Source organism: Protobothrops mucrosquamatus, unplaced genomic scaffold (genome assembly GCF_001527695.2).
Source record: "Protobothrops mucrosquamatus isolate PMUCROS unplaced genomic scaffold, P.Mucros_1.0 scaffold286, whole genome shotgun sequence".
Lineage (NCBI taxonomy): Eukaryota > Metazoa > Chordata > Lepidosauria > Squamata > Viperidae > Protobothrops > Protobothrops mucrosquamatus.
In genome coordinates, this window is record NW_015386630.1 from 96,171 (window position 1) to 119,921 (window position 23,751).

The window sequence follows — 23,751 nt, forward strand, 5'->3', positions numbered from 1 at the left end:
GCCTCCAGTCCCCTAATCATCTTTGTTGCTCTTCTCTGTACTCTTTCTAGAGTCTCAGCATCTTTTTTACATCGTGGTGACCAAAACTGGATGCAGTATTCCAAGTGTGGCCTTACTAAGGCATTGTAAAGTGGTATTAATACTTCACGTGATCTTGATTCTATCCCTCTGTTAATGCATTACATTACATTAAGAAATTATGAGAGAATATTAAATCTGAACGTATTCTATAACCAACAAGTTCAAAAATTAATCACTTGTTATACTCCTCCTATTTGATCTAAAGATGGCCATACTATCTTTTAATGCTAAAAACATTTCTATTACACATTTTAGATTTTACCAGGTTCACTTAAGAGTTTAATGGTGACATTATACTGAGATATGCTATCTATTTCATCTTACTAAAAAAAGCAAAAGTTTTAGAGGAAAAGAAAAGAGGGTATGGCCTTACATTTGGGTGTCCATCACGGAGAAGCTTGTGGAAGACATGGCAAAACTTCCAGCACAGGACAGCATTGCTGGAAAGGGGTAGGCGGTTTACAACAGACCAGAAGGTGTGGGCTCCTTTTTCATGGTGTGTTCCCAGGATGCATGGTGGGAGACAAGCTAAGGAAAATGAGAGAAAGGCAGCACAAGGGATATAGAATAATGAAAAGAAAGAGTGGCAATGAGCAGGATTGAAGCGAGGCCTTGAAAATCAAGTTCTACCAGATCTATCTTAATATTTCTTAACCGAATTCACAGATATATCCCTTTCTTTCATTCTCCGGCAACATGATAAGAATTACAGAACTCCAGATGGGAAACTAGCCTGAAGATAAACGGGGAAAAGCTCTGACCTATTGTAGTTATGGTATGTCATCCATACCAAGCTGGAGTTTCTTTCATTAGGAGTCATCAATTATCCTTCCAGATGTGAGAAAATATCCCAGATATTCCAGGAACTGATGGCTTCTCAGGGCAGACTAGATTTGCAATATTCAAGCTAAGAATCTTGGAGAAAATTTTCCACCCCTAAATAACAAATTTGTGAAGCAGCAATTAAGCCCATGTGCAACTATGGGATGAATGAAACTATGTAAACCAACTGCACATAGTGAACCAAATATCGTCAACTCCTTCTACTAACAGCATGTTTACTCCAATATGGCCCTACAAAGCTTGCTTACTGGGACCTTGAAAACCGGAGCAAAGGGATGCCAGATGTCGTCTTAAAACTCAAATCTTGCTCATGTATTCTTTTTCAGGTGGGGAGGAGCACACTGTCACAGCATGTACTTTTTTTTCAAAGAAAAGTTAGGAGCAAGCTCCTATTCATACTATAATACAGGTATTTCATTCCAGTCCATCACAGACAGGTCATGATGGAATTTGACTCCAGCCAGATATATTCCACTTTTCCAGTTTCAGCATTCTTTTTCCAGAGCTCTAATTTTAAAAGGATATTTCTGGCATGTTTCTCTTTGACAGCAACTTCCTGAGCATTAATGGCCTTGTTGATGCTGACAGTCTTTAAGAGAGAGAGAGAGAGAGAAGAAAAAGGAGACAAATGTTATTAGAAAAAATGTGATCATATCAAGACAGAAGCCCATCCTCACAACAAGCCCTCCATAATCTGCAAATTCCTGGACACATTTTTGGGAAGCAACTATGGGGTTGCCATATTTAGCAACTGCCAAGAAATGTTTGCTTAAAGCAGTGCAAAAACTCCAGTCAAAATAAAAAAGAATTCCTATGCTGGAAGAAGGCAAAATCAGTCCATCTTGGTTGGTACAAGAGCACAAGAGGCAGATAGTAATTATTGCTCTAACTCTTTCAAGTTTGTTAATTTATAGCCCCTTATTTTCCACTTGTTATAAACATAAAGTTAGTTTTGTTTGGTTCATAAATTGATGAATCAGTATCAATACCAACATTTTGGGAATGCAGCATGACAACCAACTGACACCAACTTCACTTTTATGGCATGTTTAAGAGGCAGAACCAGACAGTAAGTTGCCCTGGTCTATTTAGCTACCATAATATGTAGGAAGACCTGTTCACCTGCTGGTAGTCCAATGATGTGCTGAAAACTGCCAATAGAAGGCAAGGAATTGGGTGAAAAGAGAACTATGTTGAGATATGATAGAAAGACTCTCAATTTTGCTTATATGTAAGCCAGCAGGTTTTGGCTTAAACACAACTGAAAGCAGTTCCAAAGAAATTTAGACTGCCTTTATAAAATACTGTAGCCTTATTTTAATAGATTTTTTTTATTCGTTAGCAGCCATCTCCATTAAAAAAAACTCCTGCAGGAGATCTTGGGACAGCCTCATAATCACTTTAAAGTGGCTTACCATTTTACAAAAATGGAATGGAGGGACATTTTTCACTAGTGTATATAGCTCCTAGAAAAAACAAGTAATTTCAACAATTAGAAAACAACTCTGTTTGTGAGGTCTCTTGATGGAGATAAACAACACAGGAATAATTATATGTTTTGCCATCTTTGTATCCAGTTAAAGTGAACTAAGGCTGTCACCCCAAATGACCCAGCATTGTCCATTACCTTGCTCCACATTTGGATATCATAAAAGGAAGTATAACTTGCTTTCATCTTTGGTAAAAAAAAAAAAAGCATTTTTAAAAACATCCTATTGTCACATTGGATATCTACTGTTTCAGTTCATAGAACAGTAGGGTCTAGTCTAGGGTCAAATGGACTCCCAAGCCTCAATTATCTGCTGCTGCTAAATTGAATCAAAACATACTGTTCATCCATTTATGTCATAGCTGGTGAACAGAAGATCCACAATCACAAGCAGCAACGGAACCTCCATTTTATAGATCCTAAGCAGTTGTTAGTCAAGATTTAAAAAACAATGGCATGGTTGCCTGCCATTCAAGGAAAACATAGACAATATAAATCCTAAAACAGATTTCCATAGTGAAAATGGCATCTTAAGGTATAACTCTGGAGACAAAAAAGGCAGAAAACATTGACCGTATCCATATGCATAACAAGGTTCTTCTCAATTTACATCATCATTTTATTGCTACAACACTTAACTGCTTTTAAAATGTCTTTACTTATTATCTCCTGTGCTATAAGCTACACGGAGAATCCATCCTGAATGACCTAAAACAAAAGGCCTCAGGAAATGACGAAAGTAGGGTATCAGGACCATCATGTCCTGTTCTTGTGCTGGGAGATGCAGTCTTTTGTTTTGGGATACTCAAAAATGATTTTAATATGTGACCGACAACAAAGGTGGTTATAAACTGAGGAGGAACTGGAAAGATTAATAATTGATTAATTTACAACCAAGTAAGTAGGATGAAGGGGGGTTTCCCCTTTTTTCATAAACTTCTAGGATTCTGACATAGGGAAAAAAATAGTCATGACTCAGAAATCCAAAGTGAACATTATAAAAATCTTTCTTATTTTAACACATAACCACAAGAAGGAAAACTGAAAAACTAAAACATTTAATGAAAGCACTCCTAATGCTGGGCCACTGTGCTTATGCAGGGAATCTGAAACATTCCCTTGGGCATTTGCAATATTTGAGAACCGGATCCTGCCTCTTAGGAAGCTAAGAATGTTTTTCTTCCTGACTCTGCCAAGTAGAGTCTAGATTTAAACTCTTTGGAAAGTCATCAAGTTCTCTTTTTAAAACCACAGAGATCCTTGATCTTTTGCCTTGTTATGAAGTATTTAAACCTCCCCTGACATTTTACAAAGGAACATTATCAATTGGAGGGGGAGGGAAGGAAGGAAGGAAGGAAAAAGGAAGTTGCATTGACCAAGTGGACAGCCAATACTGCAAATGCAACTCCGAAAAAGCTTTCCTTTGGAGGAATTCTAATCACAGCTGCAGAGTTGTGAATGAGATTTCTCTGACTCAACTGGGGGGTGCAAGGCCCACTTTTGAAGCCTCATTTCCTTCCTGTTGTACCAGCTGAAGAACCAACCTTCTCTTTCCTAGATTTGTATACAGAACTGGACATTCTCAGGGTTGAAAGCTTCCATAACTCACAAAGGAGGGAAACAGTCAATCCAAAAAAGCAATTATCAGCTGCAACATCAATATGTTGCCTGCTTGGTGACACACATGTGCCCCTCCCCTTCACCAGCTATAATAGCCAAGCACTAAATATTGCCACATTTCTCTTCAATTATCCCCCCTAAACAGAGTAAAGCCATATAAGAGATCCTAGTATAACACAAATATGGAAATCTCTGCTGTCAAAATGCCAGCATTTTGCCTCTTTCTCTTAACAGAAATGTCTTGAAGCTTTGCTATTATTAATTATAAATTCTGCAAAAAAATTGTTTGATTGAAATCTTTTTGAGTTTGTAGCCATATCATGTGCATACTTTGACATGCAACTCTGGATCCAAATAAAAGCTCGCTCCTGAATCTTAGAGGGGAGCCAAGTTATCTCTCATGGAAATCCAACCCCTTTTTTAAAAATTGCTCTGAACCCCCTGAAAATTCAGTGGCAAAGCAGTAATAAACTGAGGTGCAATTTCCTGCTGACTTTCAAATACTAATAGCATTTAGAAGGATAAACCCAACCATCTGCATCACCAAACCATTGCCTAGCCACCTACCCAATTGGCTGCCAAATGAAAAGAAAATGTGTCTCAGCCATTCAAAAGTTGTCTACCCCAGTCCTACTGTATGGCTTACTTTCCAATTCATGCTCCTGAACTCTAAGCTGAAAATTAAACACAGTTGGGCTAAGGAGGGACATGTTTACCACTGGCTCTACACAAACATTAAACTCATAAGTGATTGGCCACAGCTAAAATTTAGAAGCACACAACCTTGGGTCAGCTAATTACATCTTCTGAGGATGTCTGTAGACTCAGAAATAGGAAGGGGGAACCTGCAGTTCAGGGATAATAAACAATGAACACTGCTTCCTTTTATAGAATACAATGTATCTAAGTCAGTGGTGGCAAACCTATGGCACGGGTGCCAGAGGCGGCACTCAGAGCCCTCTCTGTGGGCACACACGCCGTCGCCCCAGTCCTAGGCCTTCAGCTGGGTTTTATAAAACCTTTTCGCTTTAGGCCTCCGCCGCCGTGTGCAAAAAAATAAATAAAAGGTTCAATCAATCAGTCAATTTCAACTTCTTGCGGAAAAAAAAAGATCTTGCAAAGTTGGAATTGATTGATTGAACTTTTTAGTCCCACCCAGTCTGCTGTTACCACCGCAGCCACGCCCACCCAATGGGCCACACCCACCCGGCACCTGACGATGCATAAGTGGGTTTTGGGTTGTAGTTTGGGCACTCGGTCTCTAAAAGGTTCGCCATCACTGATCTAAGTTATTAAGAAATGAGGCTGTGGAACCTCAGTTGTAGAGGACTACTCTTCAGTTCTAGCTTGGTTATACTTCCAAGTTTCATTTCAGTATAACTCAGGTCTTTTCTGCCATCTTTCCAACTGTCCAAGTGAATTGATAGAAGGTACACTTAAATTACAAAATGGCCTTAATCAAAGAACAAATGACAATTCCAATCCTGCAAAAGGAAGATTTTTTCTCTCCAATGCCAAATTTGAGTGACTCACAAGCTGTGAAGTAGAGAGCTTGGTTAATAATTGGGCTGTTAAGAGCAATACAGTGCAAATGCATGGTAAACTAACTGGATGCTTCTCTATTCTTCCAACTTTCTAATGTGATGTAGGAAACCTTTTGGAGGCAGTATGAACATTATTGGGAGTGCTTGAGAGCTATAATGAGAGGTAGACATTCACACGTACTAATAAAGTCAGGGGTTTCTTGTATTTTTCCATTGGAGTTTTTGAGGGTTTGTTTTTTTAAAAAACAAACAAAAAAGCCTCTATTTTACCCATTCTGATGCTTTTATATGTATGATATTTTATGTTTCCTGCCTCAAATTGATAGGAAATGATTACTGATTTTATGTTAGGAGAACTGTCCATAGGCTGAAAAACGAGAGGGTATTGGTATTCCTGAAGCCTTAGATTACATGTTCCTGTACTCTCAAATAATAATGCTTGCCTACACAATAATTCATCTAGGGCTGAGACATATAGACCATACAGTATTTGTCCAACTGTTCAGCCTGAATATTTCTAGCCCAGTTTATAATATAACTGATAGAAGAAAAAAACAAAATACTAGCATGGATCCAGATTTTATGATATTAATATCTGGAAAAGTGTTTATTATGTTCCAGATCTGATTATAAAAGACAGTAAAAGCAAATTCTTTGGTAATTGTTTTTTAATAAAAACTATTTCCAGGACAAACATTATATCTCAATGAAATAATCTAAAAGGGACATTTAAAAAAACTATACATATAAGCAGACATGAAAACCTAAACATTTTATTAATACCATTTAAACTAAACTTGAGTAATATTCATCATGTGCCAGACAGTAAGGTTGATAAGTATTGAGCTCTTTGTGTACACAATCCACCCCCATCTCCAGGCACCTCCAGTCTTTGACAGATGCAAGAGGCCCACATCCTCAGGATCTCCTCTTTCATTCAGGCTTAGCTCACATCACAGAGGGATAGTTTACCATAGATAAACAGCCACCAAACTTTGCATTCTTATGCACCAATGATGTTACCAAGCCTGGTAATGAAATGTCTTCAGGAAGAAAAACAAACTTAAGAGAACGCAATGAAACCAAACAAGGATGGTATTGATGCTATACAGCTTTAGCTTCCAAATCATCTCAAAGATGCAGCAATTCCCTAAATATAATTTTATAAACATCAATCTTTCCCCTTCTTCCCTTTAGAAATGCTCCTGATCCTGCCCAAGCGCAACAGAAAGAGAAAAGTGAATAACACCTAATTTAAGTAGAAATAGTCCACTTAATCCAGTGCAATTTATTCAGACACAAAGTAGCTCTTATATGATTGATATAAGAGGCTGAAAGAACTGGAAATATTTAGCTCTGAAAAGAGAAGATTGAATGCTTATCTGCACAGCCCAATTGCCCCTTTGACAGGATGGGCCAGCAATTATTTTTGAAGAACAGAAATGGACACTGCTATGTACTTATCCTTCCTGTTACAAATGCAATCTCTGTGTTTTCCCACTGCAGTTTTAAAGTGTACCCACTCCCACCCTCACCTTGCCTCAAGCACACCTGTCTGTTTGGACTGATGCATTTTACTTCACTTTGGACTAAACCCAACAGTTCATTGCCTACTTTACAGAAGCAGGAATGCATCCTCAACGGAGTCAATGGCATTTGTTATCAAGCATCTTCCAGAGCTACTTTTACCAGGAATGCTATAACAACACAATAGTTATAACACTTATCTTATAAACAGCAGGTTGCTTGTTCAAAACCTAGCATAAAAGTTTTAATTATTATTTTTCTTTTTCTGAGTTAGTTAATTTCAGCTGGGATTATTTTTCTAAATAAACTCAATAACACATCGCTTCATTATTTTCTCAGTGAAACAATTTGTTGAAGAAAATAAACTGAAGGAAATTAAGAAACTTTTGACATATATGACTGAAAGTTTTGTTTCCTATACTAGAACTTCATTCCTTTGTGTACATGCTGTAGAATATTCATTGAATTGAAGCAAGCAAAGATATTGGAAGGATGTGGAAAGCCCTAGTAAATTATCAGCCTCCTAAGTTAAACAGCAACAAAGTAATGTCATCTCTATTATTACCAAGCCTCAGAACACACTATCTAATGATACCGATCTAAAAAAAAATAGCAATTCTTCAATTGTACATTTAACTTTATAATACTGAGTTGAAGGTTACTGGAGAAATTGTTTTTTTAAAAAATAGTCTGATGTAATCTTTGAAACAGCTAAGTAATTTATGTGGCTGAACTTTTTTCTCTTGAGGAAATAATAGATACTATTAAATCTATGAAACCAGGAAAAGGTCCTGGATCTGAGTAATATAAGACATATATTGATTTTTTTTTTTGCTTCTATATGCTTTGGAGGCTTATCATTATGGTTTTTTAAACAAAGTTTTTTTCCAGCTTCTTTTAAAGAAATTTATATAATAATAAACTTTGGAGCAGAGAAAATATTGATGAACAAATAGCAACCCTGTCTTGCTTGAATTCAATTCCAGCATGTTTCATTCCATCCAGATCCCCAAAATATTCAGGACAAAATTTCAATTGCATCAATGCCTTGACCCAGATACAACTGGGTATCATAACCATATTTATGATATCATATTCTGAACCAAAAAATGATCTCCCCTAGTGACAATGTAAATATTAAAAATAACTCCATCACATGCCAATTTCTCCTGCCCCATAACTATCGACTACAATGGCCCATAAAAAAAGGTATAGAACTACTGTAAGTCATTGTCCCCATCCTGGTAGGCAATAATACACAGGAAGTCACTAAGAAGTCAATACAGTCTCTATCTCATGCCCAGGCCTAAATTCTGATTGAAAGAAATCTGGATAATTCATTTCCTCTTGGCTCCTCCCCCAATCCTGTCAACAAAATTCTTCAAAAGGGTTGAAGACTAGGGTTATTTGACAAGTATGGGCAGATGTAGGAAGGATGTCAGGATTAAGCCCCCTATCTGATGGACAGTACTACCTTATATTTACAAGGCTGGGTTGATGATATGGATTCACTTTCTATTTATAAATTGGTCCTTTATTGATGTAATGGAAGGACTAATCAATATTACTCCATGTGATTAAGGTCCAACACTGTGTTTATAACTGAACTGTTTTTTATATGTATTATACTATTTTTGCTCTTTTTTTACTTTTCTATTACTATATACTAAAGCAAAAAAAAAATCTAGCCTTATACCTGTTTTTTTCTTATTCCAACAGTTTACATCCTGCTTCATCCAGACTATGGTAAATTTAAGAAAAAAATATGCAATTAAAGAAAGCACCTCCCATATTTATTTCAACCTTTGAGATTCAGGGCTCTTAATCTGAAGATTTAGTATCAACTTCTGAATAATGGTATTAAATGATGCCACTGAGCATAGAATGAAGGATTAAAATTGTCAACACTAGCATGTTATGCGCACTTACATCCAATTCCTGGATCAATGGGCCCTTCTCATAGTCACTCATGCTCTGGTCATCTCCTGTTTGGACTATTGTAATATACTCTACACAGTGCTGCCCTTGAAGAGCATTTGGAAGCTTCGGTGGGCTCAAAAATGCAGCACGCTGCACAGTTTTGCCTAAATTTACCTAATTTTTGCCTAAGTGTTACCCCTTCTGCAGGAGTTGCATTGATTGCCAATTTGCTTCCATGTATAATTCAAGGTCTAGTTATCACCTTTAAAGCCCTACATAGCTTGGGGCCAGGTTATCTGAAGGATCGCCTCTTCCCAGTTACATCTACCTGGCCCACAAGAAAGGGAAGACAGGGCATATTGCAGGTCCTATCTATTAAGGTAGGACCAAGAAAAAGGGCCTTCTTTGTATTGGCTCCCTCCATGTGGAACATCATCCCCCAGGCGTTATGATTGCTCCTCCCCCCCCCCCTTGCTACTTTTCTGAAAAGCTCTGAAGAGATGATTCTGTCAGTGGGCTTGGGGCCCCTGAATTGATACAGAGCAGAGCAAGTTGCTTGTTCCATTTTGTCTGTCATAACTGCAGGGCAGAGGGGACTGGGTTTTGTTTTGCTTTTTGAGGTTTTAAATTGTGGCTGGTATGCTGCCTGAAGTCCCATGAGTTGGGTGGCCATATAAATATAAATAAAATACCTTGTCTAAATCTGATAACATTCTAGCTACGATCATTTAAAGGCTATTATTTCCAGTTGCCCATTAAACTCTATAGATCCCTCTGATTAAGGCTGTGATGCTCTAAGGAAATTTCATTGACAAGCCAACCATCTATTTTTGTTCCTTAGCTTTTAAGGTATTGATGCTAACTAGGAAATCCTGAATAGCTAAATGAGGTATTATCGCCACTTCAAATACTATCCAGTTATTAAATCAAAAACATACATTCTCCACATTATGTCCATATACATATTAAATCAAGACCTAGGAAAGAAAAAGTATTAGTAATATATTTCTGGCAAATATATTTTCTTCATTGCAAAAGATCTCACACACTGCAACATCCTATTAGTCAAGTGACTGTCTGTTGCTAAGGTAAGTTCATGTGTTACATTATGATGTCAGCTTATAGGATCCACCTGCTTTTTTATCAGAATCCCAAAATCCAAAAACTTGCAGCTTGCAAGTTATAAAGTTAAAAAATTGTATTGAGCATCAGGACTAGCTGGAGTGTATCTTTCCAATAAAGATCATTGCTTTAAGAGAATCATATTGATATCGCTATTATTATACAGCTAGTAAGAAGGAAACATTACTGAACTATAGCAGAATATCCAGAAAGCATCAGATATTCAGGTCTATCTTCTACACTAAATAAGTATTTTTGCCTTTTGAAAATATCAGAATGTGCAAGAAGAATATGAAGCACAATGCTTTTCCATTAGCTCCACTTCCTCTTAATGCATCAGGTTTTTTGCCCAAGATAATCCATTGAAGCTACCATGCCAGCAACTCACTTTCATTCAGCTTTAACCAAGACACTCCCTGCCTGGTCAACACCATGGTGTAGTATCCATCCTTAAAATATTAATTAGGAGTAAAGTTTTAATAACCACAATAGTATGATGTCACTAGCAACCAATCAGTAATCTTTACAATTCATGTACACTGTGATGGGCAACATGGCAGCCCTCAGTGTTATAAAACCTGCCTGCTTGAGCAGTTCTGATTCTTCCAGTTTATGTGCTATGATTGCAAGAGAGAAAATTATTCCTGTGCCCCACCCCCCCTCTTTTTGCCACAAACCCAAGAAGTCTCTGAGAGCCTTTAAAACAGCAGCTCCAATCTTTGCAGAAAGCTGAAACAGGACTCTCCTCCCATTTCTCTTAGGGAGGGTAGGGAGATCTCAATACCTGCATTTGCATGTTGTGTCCCAAAATCAGCACTGGCCTGACGTGGTTCTAGCTTGGGGATATAGAGAAGAAAATACTCCCCCTGTTTTCCGCAGCAGGCATTCTTCCATTGCAGAAACAAACTGCAAACTTCTTACAAACTTCATGCCTTTCCCTATCTATCTATCTATCTATCTATCTATCTATCTATCTATCTATCTATCTATCTATCTATCTATCTATCTATCTATCTATCTATCTATCTATCTATCTATCTAATAAAGGCTCTTCCCACTCTAGCCAAAGTCCATTGGCAAAACGAGTGAGAAAGGATGATAGTGGATGCACCAGGAATGATTATGGATAAGGTATTCAACCAGGAGGATCCTTCTTGTATAGAGGGGGGGGGGGAAAGCCAGTCTGGCGTTTAGCGAGAGAAAAATGTTACAGGGAAGGAGAGGAATTAAAAACGGCGAGTGATCTCAACCCTGGCTGAAGCACCTCCCTCAAACTCTCTCCGGAAAATGGAAGGGAAGCGACAAGCTCGCAACTCCCTTCTCTCCAGTGCCAAGAACAGAAAGGAGAGCGCTTCAGCGGGTTTCCCTGGATTTGGTCCCGAGCCCAAAGGAACAGCCGCCGAGGGTTGAGAAAACCCGCTCAGCAGTCATACCCGGCTTTCTATGAAAAGGAGGCTCAACTAGGAATCCTGTAGCCAGCTGAGCCGAGCTGAGCTGCCTCCTTTTCGGAGCTTCTGCCTATGCCCCGCTAGGGAGAGCATCCCAAGATCACCCACCTGCACAGGCAGGGCGAGTTCAAACGCCATATGCCACCGCTCCGTGGCCCCGAGTCCTCTAGGACCGGCACAGAATGCCCTTCTCCTGGGCCATGCCCCTAGCCTTACCATCTTGCCCACCTCCATGGTGGGAGGGCTGCTGTCGCCCGGGTCCCGCCGCCCCGCGCCTCCCCGGCCGGCGGGGCGGGTCTCTCTCGCAATCTTCCTACCGCAGCGCTGGGATAGACATGTTCGGCCCCACCGCCAAGCTCTTTCCTCCGGACCAGGAGTTCCAGAGAGGCAGTCGGAAGGTGGCGGGTGGGTGTGCGGGCGACCGGGAAGAGACCCTCCGCGGCAGCTGGATTGCGACGCCTCGCCAGGCGCAGCGCCGGAGCGAGCGAGGACGCGTCTGCCTGTGTGCTCTGAATGACAAAAGGCGCTGGCGCTCCCGCCCAGCCTGAGCCTCCTCCCTCCCTCCTCCTTCGAAGGACAGGGAGGGCTCCTCCGAGCAGATGCTCAGGCGGCACAAAGGCACCGTGCAGAAGCCACAGCCGGGCGAGGCCCGTCACAAACCCGGCGGAAGGAGGGAGGAGGAGTTTTTGTTTTTTTTTGCTGCGCCCGCGGGAGAGGGAGGATTTTCCTGCCTGGAGGGATCTCCAGAGCGGCTCACGGTTTAACGCTGCCGCCTCAGCGACATGAACCACTTGGCACGCAAAGGGATGGCCACTGGCTGGCGGGAAAAGGGGGGGGGAGGGCTTGCGCCGCTGATGGGCGCTGAGCCTAAGATCTCCTCAGAGAGGTCCTGCGCGCGCGACTCTGCCGCGACTCAGAGCGTCCGAAGGGTATAATCCCTTTTCCCCGTCCCGTTGAATGCTCTTGTCACAGCAAATACGCGTCTTTCACAACCGTGTAAATTAGCCGAACGGTCTTGGTTGTCGTCAGGAAAGGCGCTGAAATGTTTGACCGTCAAGTAGTAATTCCCGCCTCTTCCCAACACGCCCCTTCGCGCCCATCAAATTCCCTGGCCTCTGAAGCTGAAGGGAGGGAGCCTCGGGCAAAGCTACATCAGGCCTTGTGTCTGGATGCTTTGGTGATTGTTTTGGATCAGCATCCTTACTCCCAATATAGCACTGTCCTCACACTTCACCAGCGAAAGCCTTCACTTTCATGATGAAAACAGAATGTTGTTCATGTCATCTGAATAAAACAAACTGCAATAGCTAACCCTAAGTACCAACATCGATTTCATGCACAGCTGCAAATCTGAAAAAGGCTCATTGGATTTTACTTGTAAATCACATTGTAAACTGAGTTTGACTAAACGCAGAAATGTATGAAAGATTCTTCAAAGTTACTGGATGAAAACTGAAATAACCATAGGCAGCCAGAATTTTGAAGCAGTACAGAGCAGAATTGTAAAAAAAAAAAAAAAAAAAGCACTTGCAATTAAGAGGCAGGTTTCTTGTCTTCACACTGAGAAAACTCCCAGGGGCTAATTCCTCTTATTCCACTGAACTTTACATAACGATTTGGACCTACAGTCCTGCTAAATACTAAATGCATTTTTTGCACTGCAGTGACAGATTCAATGCCCTAAAGTTCCTCTGCTCCTATCTGCACAGATTTCCCACTTGATTGCAAAAGCAGTCTTGCAAAAATTGCACATGGCTGCTTATTTCTACTTCCTCTCCCTCATCAAATGCTAAGTCATTCTCTCTCCCCCCCCCAAAAAAAATATATATAGAAGTGACAGGAAAGAATTCAGGCTCTCACCCTGGCCAAAATAATATGATTTTTGTATATGTCAAGCAAATTCAATACAATTTCATATATTGGATCTTTTAATATTTTTGTCTAAAAGTTTTGGGTTCTATTTTTAATACATGAGAATTGCCACTGGAAGATTTGAGATTAGTATTTTATATATTTTACCTCTAACAAAAACAAATTGGATCTAGGAACTAGCCCTCCCCCCCCCCCCCGAATTTGGGAAGCCTGCTTCCTCTATTTATTCTCACAATCTAGTAAATAAAATTCTGCCAATGAGACAAATTACACAATCTATATTTAATCTTTCTTTAAAAACATATTACCATTATTACCATCCTGCAGCATATAATTCTATAGAATTTCCACCTTGCAAATAAGAAATTACGTGAATTTACGTGAATGTAGAAAAGGATGCTTAAATCTTGTAATATGTAGAATATGTTAATTCATACACACACACACACACAGAGGGGGGAATGTAAGATCTTCTGTTTTTTGGTATCTTTTAGAGAGTACATATTTATTACAGATGCTTTTACAATACACGGTTTCATTTATTCTGACTATAAGCATTTCACTTTTTAGTCAGTCTTTAAAGCCTAAATTAATACAATCTTCTATCCATAAAGTCAATACCTGAAAATTATTTCAAGCAGAAACAGTCAGCAAGTCATAACTAGAATAAGTTAATAAAAAAGCTAAAAGGGGGGGGAAATGCCTTACACAAAAGAAAAGCCTTTGAAAATTTAGACTGTTTTGTATGTACACTGTATGAATCTGTAAGTCACAACCAAAAATATGTGTTTCACAGGGAAGATAGAAGTATATACAGTACATTTGTGCTTATTATTCAGAAGAGAGAGTTGAAACACACTATGAAACACACTATGATTCCATAAGCTTAAAGCAGCCAAAAAGCTTCAACAGCTTTGAAGCCAGCTGGATCTACAGAAAGAGTAATACAGAGTATATATTCATAAAAGATTGTGTCTGCCAACCCCAACTTGATTATTTAACTAAAGTATTAGGGTATTCAACAACGTCCCCCACCTCAAATTTCCCTTATTGAAAAAGCATAGCTGGAAGCTGCAATGTGCAGCAAACAGGAACAAATTGTCCAAATAACACTGAACAAGAGCAGAAAGCTTCCACAGTGCCCACGCCAAGCGGAGTTGAATGGGGGTTTGGGTGGATATGCAATTTCCTTCACAATTAAATCTCAATTGGCCAACAGCCAACTCCTCCAGAAATAGAAGCGAAAAATCTCATCTCAGTACAGGCTGATCCAAAACATTATATAGGACGCTTATTTTATGAAGAAACCTCAATGTTTAATTAATTATCCATCAAATTTATATGGTCTATCTCATGAAAAGGTTACTCTGGGCAGCAGACAGTAAGATTATAAAACAAATAACATCTAAAAAAATTATTAAAATAATAAAAATCACAAAAGCTAAGATTTTAACAGCAGATATTAAAAACAATGGTGCTATTTCAGCAGCAGCACAAACTATCAAATTTTGCACAAACTACCAAAAGGGTGAAAAGCCTAGTTACCTTAGCTCTCCAATACAAAAAGATTCTTGAGTTACTGTATATTCTGGTGGAACTTTGCATTCATGGTTAAACAAATGTGTCAGAGGCATATTTCACATCTCTAAGCAGCAGCAGCACATCTTGAAATAAGACAGCACCAGAGTGTTAGGAATCAAGCTTGTGAATAGGCTGTGTAACACTGTCAGATTCTAAGCCACTGGCACAATTATTTGAATGAAAATTGATTGGCACATAAACAGGACTGATAGTTGCCTGTAAATGACATATAAACTGCTTCAAACTGCTCAGAGAAACAGCAAAATACATATATATATAAACATATATATTATAAACCCAGTTTTTAGAAACTTGGAACTTACTTCCTGCCATGAGCTCAGAACTGAAAGCAATATGCCAGTTGTTCTACCATGATTATAATACTGAGCTCTTTTCTGAATATGATTTGGGGAAGATTGGAAAAAGCAGTACATTTTATCAAATCTATAAAACTTGCGTTTCAATTATTTTTGAACTATGGAGAAAAAAAATCAGAAACTGATTTATTTGATAAAACACAGAACTATAAAATCCTGACTGACTCAATTCTTCTGCTTTCCCACTCCATTTTTACTTTTTGCTGCTGAAAAACTGACAACGATGAAAAATGATTCATAAGTGCCAGGTTACTTTTGAAATTATAAGCCATTAATGCATTAATCTCTTCTCTGAAGTATTCACTATATCATATAGATTTAGTCTTGTCAGCAACTGACCCAATAAGAACATGCAAACAGTCCGAAATCATGCATTTATTTATCACTGTAGAGTTGCTAATCTGCAAAAATTACAGGAAAACCTCTTCTCAAACAATAATACTTGTTTCTCACTACTCTTAAGAGGAAACAAAAAAGGAACAACTTTCAAATCACTTCCAATTCCGGTATGTTACCCTTTGTCAGTTATGAGATATGGAAATAAGGGTCAAGTCTTTTTCTTTCTCTCAAGGAAGAGGACTAAGTAGCCAGATTCTTTCCAATCTAAGGAATGGTAAAGGTTATGGAATGGATGAAGCAGAAGAAGAGAGAATTGTTGTTTCCTTGCAGCCTTTCTCTTAAATGCTTAAAAAAAGAGCTGGACCATCTTTTTGCCCAGGGTTATATGAATCCTCTTTCTCTTATTACCTCACAAATTTGCCTACACTTAACCTTGATGGAACTGGCTGTGTAAAATTAGACAGATAGATAATTTCAGATCAAATGTAAGGGACATGTCCTCCTCTGCAATTTCATCCATGGCTGAATTTACAAAGAAAAGCAGCAGCTGCAGATCAACTGCATTGAAAAAAGTTACTAGTCTTCTCTCTGCCTTCCTTTCAGTTCTAAACAACTGTTGTTAATCTGTACAGAGAAGTACCCACCTGTAGCTGAAAATCTTTGCAGTATTGTTCTTAAGATAAACATTTCTCACAATACCACACACCAAGGGGAAAAACCAAGATAGATAGCACATCCTTATCAAGGCTTCACAGCAACTGATTTAAAAGAGTAGGATCAGTTTGGGTTAATGGAACCCTATTTTAAGAGAGAACAGAAAAGTACCGTATTCAAACTGTGAGTAGAATGTATCATACTCAGGCACAAACTAGTTTATTCACATTGCTTATGACTTATACAGGTCATATTGGCACAATGAATGAATGTAACTAATGGACTTGGCTACTGGGACTTATACACTCTGTCAATGTGGAAACAGATGAGCAATTTCAAATGAAAAGCAGGCATGAAATTTCTTTTTAGTTGAGACTTCCCTGCAGTCAAAATTGAGAAGGAAGAACCATCTCATATGAATGAAGAACTAAAAATATGCCAAGAAATTGGAGTGAAGGGTCTAATGAAACACACAGAGCCACAATTACCATTATTTATTTCTCTACAGATAAGAATAAAATTCTTGGCAAAACTTCCTTCCTTGGAAGGCCCAAAGACCAATGTCTGCGTCCAAAGTATATTTAGAAAAAAATGCTTCAAATTCACAATTCTGGTGGCTCACCTTATACAAAAGAAAATAGGAAAAACTACTAAACAATTCCTAAAAATGATTTATTTTGCTTTACAAAATATCCTCCCCAATATGTAGCAATATTTGAAACCCTAGGATTAAATATATATATATATATATATATATATATATATATATATATATATATATATATATATATATATATATATATATATATATATATATATATATATATATATATATATATATATATATATATATATTTAATACAATTAATATTTATCACACATGAGACAACAGAATAAATAAAACAAACTAGAGTGTTTTCATTTTAAACGGGCAGTCTGATCCAGGAGTAATTTTTCCTTGCAAATGTGTAATGCATCTGGGTAACTTTCCTTAAAACCAGGTTTACAAAATACTCCAATATATTTCAGGAAGAACTAGAAAGGCAAATGAGAAAGATAACCATTACAGGTAGTCCTCAACTCATTATTAATCTATGTGCATGCACACAAACACACAGAAGTAACAGAATGTTAAAAGCAGAAGACTTCTACCATCCTTTTCATTAAGTATCACTTTGCATTCCTCTCAACAAAAACAAGTAGTGAGGCTGTTGATAACAGAAAAAAAACATTTATTCTAATAACTAGGAATAAAAATTTACTGAAACCGCATTAGGGTATTGGAGAAACCAAGTGATATGAAGTACGGCTTATAAAGAAAACTTTGTTCTATCAGTGCCTGCTGTTCACTTGACAGCAGGCAAATAGTGAATTACAATTTTACTCCCCCTCCTTTTAGCCTTGGATTTAGCAACTCCTTCCTTTTCACTAAGAGTCTCCACTTTTCAAAGTCCCATGCTAACTATAAAAAGTTCCCCTGAATTTAAAATGATATTCTTCCACAAAGCTTAGTTTGTCCAAATTTGCTTCTATTACTATATTCTGAATGAATCTAAGATTGCCTTCCTGTTTTATTTATTCCCTAACACTTATTTTTTTGGGGGGGGGAGGGAATATCTTCCTTCTATGACAACAACTTGAAACGAGAAGGGTACTCTTATGCTTACCAGCAAGGAAAAGAAGAAATAGTCATCTTATAGGACCAATTAATTCACTCTTGAGAAAATGATCCACACGGGCACTTTCCAAGTAGACTGCCAAATTCTAAAGAAGTAGCCACTCAAATACACTGAAGTTTAAAACCAGGCTACACTCTGCATTAAGAACATGTAATCACAGAATGTTGCCAAAGGCTAGAACTTGTAGCAAAGCACACTTGAAAATTTAATTTTGTCTGCAACTGAAAATGAATCAACATGATTCACAACTCCAAAACTAACATATAGATTGGAGTGTAGTTTTTCTGTTTGCTTTTGTGTTTTTTTCAAGATTTGTGATAGTTTTTCACCTTGCAGAACAGGACAAGAAGCAGTGAAAGAGAGAACCAAGCCTAGAACTAAGGAGAAATTTCCTGACAGAACAATTAATCAGTGCAACAACTTGTCTGCAGAAGTTGTGGGTGCTCCAACACTGGAAGTTTTTAAGAAGTGACTGAATAACCATTTGCCTGAAATGGTACAGGGTTTCCTGCTTGAACAGGGAGTTGGACTAGAAGAACTCCAAGGTCCCTTCCAACTCTGTTATTCTGTTAAAATGCATATATAGTATATATTGTATTGATTATGTGCCATCATATTGATGGTAACTCTTAGCAACCACATATTTTCTCCAGGATGACCTATTCCCAACCTGGCCTTTCAGATCCTCAAACAGTGCATCCATCATCACTGTAATCGACTCCATCTATCTTGCTGCTGATCATCTTTTCTCTTCCACCTTAGCAATAGCAATAGGACTTTACAGAGTCAGCATATTACCCCCAAACAATCTGGATCCTCATTTTACCGACCTTGGAAGGATGGAAGGCTGAGTCAACCTTGAGCCGGTGAGACTCGAACTCCTAGCAGTGAGCTGAATTAGCTTGCAATGCTGCTTTCTAATCACTGCACCACCAGGGCTCCTAACATTATAGACTTTTAACATTATAGATTTCTCAAGAGAACTAGGCATAATGGTCATTTGTGCCTTGAGAGAGAATTCTGAATTGATTTTTTCTACAAAGCATTTATTTTTCTTGGTTGTCCATGGCATTCTCAGGAGTTATTTTCAACACAGTTAAAAAAAATGCCAATTCTCTTTCTACGTTCTTGCCTTTTTCTGTTCAACTTTTACTTTCACTTCCATAGAGTGTCATAGAGAAAACCATTGCCTGCATGAATGATTCTGATCTCTATAACCAAAGATATGTCATAATATCTTTGCATACTGCGTATCTTTTTCCAAGGCTTTCATTGCTAATTACCAAGTGCCAGTATACAACATATTTTTGACTGCTACTTCCTTTACTGTTAATAGTGAATCCTAAAAGACAGAGGTTATCTCCCTTTTGATGTATAATCTGGATTGGATAATCCTTAACATTATTTTTGCTGGCATAGGAAATTAAAGATATTTTATGAAAGACTGCACAATCTCTTTTCTTCGGTATTGGTATGTATGTCAGCCCTTTGAGGTAGACCAGACTAGGAAACCAAACTTATCAATGTTAATAGTACTTTTATTGTAAGTTTTACAGTAGCAGATTCTTGCAAGTCTGAATATGCTTCCTTCTTCCTTCTCTCTATCTTCGTGAAAACTACGGAGGGTCAAGTCTGAGATGCTTTTCTAAATTATATTTCTGTGACGGATTCACATGTGTTTTATCTGACCATTGTCTTAGTTGTAGCTCTTTCTCTTATTCCTTAAGGTAATTCCTACTGCCCATTTCAATGTAGACTGATCTCTTCCAATCTCAGATTTGTTGGCATTGTTTGATTAGAATGTTTATTGATTCTTCAATGGCTTACTATATTTCTACAGACACTGTACAAATTCCCGTAGCCTTCCAACTTGGTAATGAATGGAGTGCTGGTCTAGCCTTACCTTCTAGTATTAGACAGTCTATCTAGTTAATATCTTCAACATTCTAAATAATATCTTCTAAGGTGCCATCTCTTCTGTTCATAATTTTAGTGTACTCCTATCTTTAACTGATATCTGAATCAGTTGTTCTTTGTCCATTTGCATCCTTTAACATGCTAATTTGAGATTGGAACTTCCATTTGATTTCAAAGATCTTTTGGAATACTTTCCTTAGTTTTTCTGGATCTCCAGATAATCCTCCATGTCTTTACAGATATCATCATAAAACTGCTTATTTTCTTGTCAATCAGCTCTCTGAAATTGTTATTTTCTGAAATCTCTCTCTTTCTTGACTTTGGCTTTTCTTTGCCTCCTGGGAATTCTCAATTTATTCTGACAACCAATTTCCTTTCATTTATACTTTGGTTTCTGGCAATGTCTTTTCACATTCTTAACAACTTTTCTTTTCAATTTCATGCCACAGTCACTCTGCTTCCCTGTCAATGAAGTTTAGGACTTCAAAATGATTATTACTCTTTTGGAAAATGGAAGATGTATGTTCAACATATTTGGAAACTGATTGGCTTTCCTCCACTTTAGCTTGATTTGGAACTAGCATGTAAGCAGTTTGTATTTTGTTCCATAGTAAGCCCTTAGTCATTTATTTGCTGTTATAGCTGCTCTCCACTTGCTTGTGCCAATAATATAGCCAGTTTGATTTCTGTGTACCCAATCTGGTAATGTCCATGCATATAGGCATCATTTTAGTTGTTGGAAGATTGTGTTAGGGTTGAAGAAATTCTTGGATTGGCAAAAATCTTCCCAGGTTCCTAAGCTCTGCAATCTAAGTATATTTTCCTTCTTAATAAACATCATTTTAAAGGGTTATTTGCAAAGTATAATTAATAATACTTGATTGCTGATGGTATTGTACCCAAGTAGACCTTGCTATATCATTCCTGACTCTGAAAGCAATATTGTTCCTTCATTTCTTTTATACCTTGAGTAGTAATCAGTCTGATGTTCTGATTGAAAGTCTTTTTCTTTTCTTTGATGCCTAAGATGTCAATGTGTAGTCAATTCACTTAGTCTTTCACTGTATTGAGCTTTTCCGTGTACATGGTTCTATGTTTCCACTATGTTTCCTTTATATTTTCTTTTCCTGCATAGCAACATCAGCAATTAGCCATGTCTAAGCTAACCATGCTGTAGTCTAGCCACACCATAAACACCATTCTTACTCCAAAAGATCCTCAATGTCATGGCCACTTCACTTTATGATGAAACCGACAGCTGAGCAGCTTCAGGCAGAGGAGCCTGTGCACCCCCATCCCCCAACCAGGAGACACAGCTGCTCCTGGTCTCAAAAGATGAGGAGTCTGAGCTGTCACCCCCTCCTAGTGCAAGGGCTCCCTGTGAGGACAGGAGAGCAGAGCAAAGGTTCCTTGCAAGAAAGAACCTCACTCTTCCAAATGACCAGGGTTGCTTCTAGATAAGAAGAGAAGCGAGCTCAAGCCCTTCCATTGGCAGCAACCCCTTGTTAACCTGGACTCCATGTGCCTTGTGTCTTGACTTGAAATCTTGTGACTGTGATTCTGGATATAGATTGGCTGATAACCCTGCTACAACCTTTGGACTTTGCCTGACCACTCTTGTGCCTGCTGTTTTGGATTTGGACTCTCTCTCAAGACAAGCTTACTAGATTTTAGGGGGCTTGATTTCTTGTGCATGTGTGTGCATGCATGTTTTCCTTTCCTTTGCCACTTGTTTATTTGCTTGTTTATTTGCTTGAAAACTCCCTAGTAAACTCTGCAAAATTCTCTGCATGTTTGCGAATATGTGGCTTGAAATAGGACATTCAGCTCTTACTCATGAGGACATTACGGACTTGACAGACCCATCATGCACTACTACTTTTATCTTGTCTGCATATTACAGCGCATAATGTACTACAAAATGAATATCAAAATGCTTATTTTTTTAATACATTATGCATGCTTTTCAAAGATTAATGTAATCTTTATCATGCTGGCTTTATAAATGAACAAATGGCTGGTAAACGTTTAAATAAGATCATAAGAAAGTTTTTGTTGTTTACTCCAGTATTTTCTCATACTGGTCACTAACTCTAGGGTGCTTGTAAACAGAAGAGAGATGTATCACTCTTCTGCAACTGTTCACTTGCACCTGATTTTTGGAAGCATGCTGTGCCCAACATGGAGGTAGAGTTTAGTTTTCAAGACTATATCCCTTAATAGACCTTTTCCAGTTAATTAATCCTATTAAAACTATGAGTTAATTATTGCTTTGATAGGTTATCAATTTTACAACTTAAAACAGCTACCTGCAACCTTTCAGTGCATGTTATCTAAGCAAACATCAAGTACACAACTGGTATGAGTGATAAGTTGTGTTTTTACTTATTCAATTTATTTGCTTCGTTTCATCCAGTATTTCAAGTAATACACATAACAGTTCTACCATTACAATTGTCCTATAAGGGAGAGTAGGCTAAGAAATATTCTCAGGCCTATGATAGTCCATTGAGATTCCATGATTGGATTTTCCCAATCTTAGTCCATAATTTCAACCACTGCCAATAAACTGATTCTCTTCCTAAGGCAATGCTTTGCAACTAAGGGGCCCTTCTACAGTGTGCGCAGATTGCATAATTCTGCATATTCCAGTGGCTTTCTTTCTTTTCTTTTCTTTTTCTAGAATGTCTTTTCACTATTACAATACCGTTTAAAAAACATTTATCCTGTCTCATCATGTAAACAATACTTATTTATATATAAGTATTGTTTACATGATAATACCATATATTATCCTTACGGGACCCTTATCATATATCATATAAAAACTTGAATGAATACCATTAGTTTATTTTTAATGTTACACTTATTTAGCATTAGCTACTTCCTGCATTTTTTAGAGAACATACCTCAGACATGAGTCCTAAAAATGGAATTTACAGAGGGAAGACATTTTGAAGTAATTAGAAAGCACCAATCTCATGAAGACTGTTTCTCTATACAGCAAGTAGAGCATACATGAGCAACCAAAATTGTTTTTAAACAGTATTGAAAGGGTTTATTTTCTTTACCATATCCCTGTTTGAATTCTTCTCTTTTTCTTACTTTTTCATAAAGTCAAACTCCTGCCAAAAAATATTCCAGATGATTAATGTACTTCTTAAACAAAACTATCAGAAAAGACTATAACAAATAAACATGAATTATATTTAATTTCCTTCAAAAGCATTAGGATTAACTTGTCAGGGAACAGATGCCAACAGCATGTGAATTCCACTGCTTAAATCAAACAAATCAAATAAAAACATTAAAAATGTTATTAAGTTATCGCTGCATATTTGAGAAAAAAACAAGCTTTAAGAAAAAAGTTATAGCAGAGATGCCTACAGCTCCCAAGTATTGCTTCTTGGGGGTCCTTGAGAGGCTCACGATTGCCATTGGCTTTTAGCTTATGTTTTATGACAAAGAAAGGTTCCCAGATGAAAGCCTTTTAATGCTACTTATCAAAATGCATTGTGCTTGAAGGAAAACTAAAATCTAGACAAGAACTAGAAGAACAGGGTATTGATCTATCATGGTGGCCACACCTGCAAATTCAAATGAGATATGAAAAAAATGCTAGAACATCTGGATTCTATAAAGGACAGAATTTGACCAGATACTATTGGCATCAGATGAAAAATTGATTAAGAAACTGTGTAAGTACATGCTAAGTTTAAAGATGGAAGAGGAACAAGT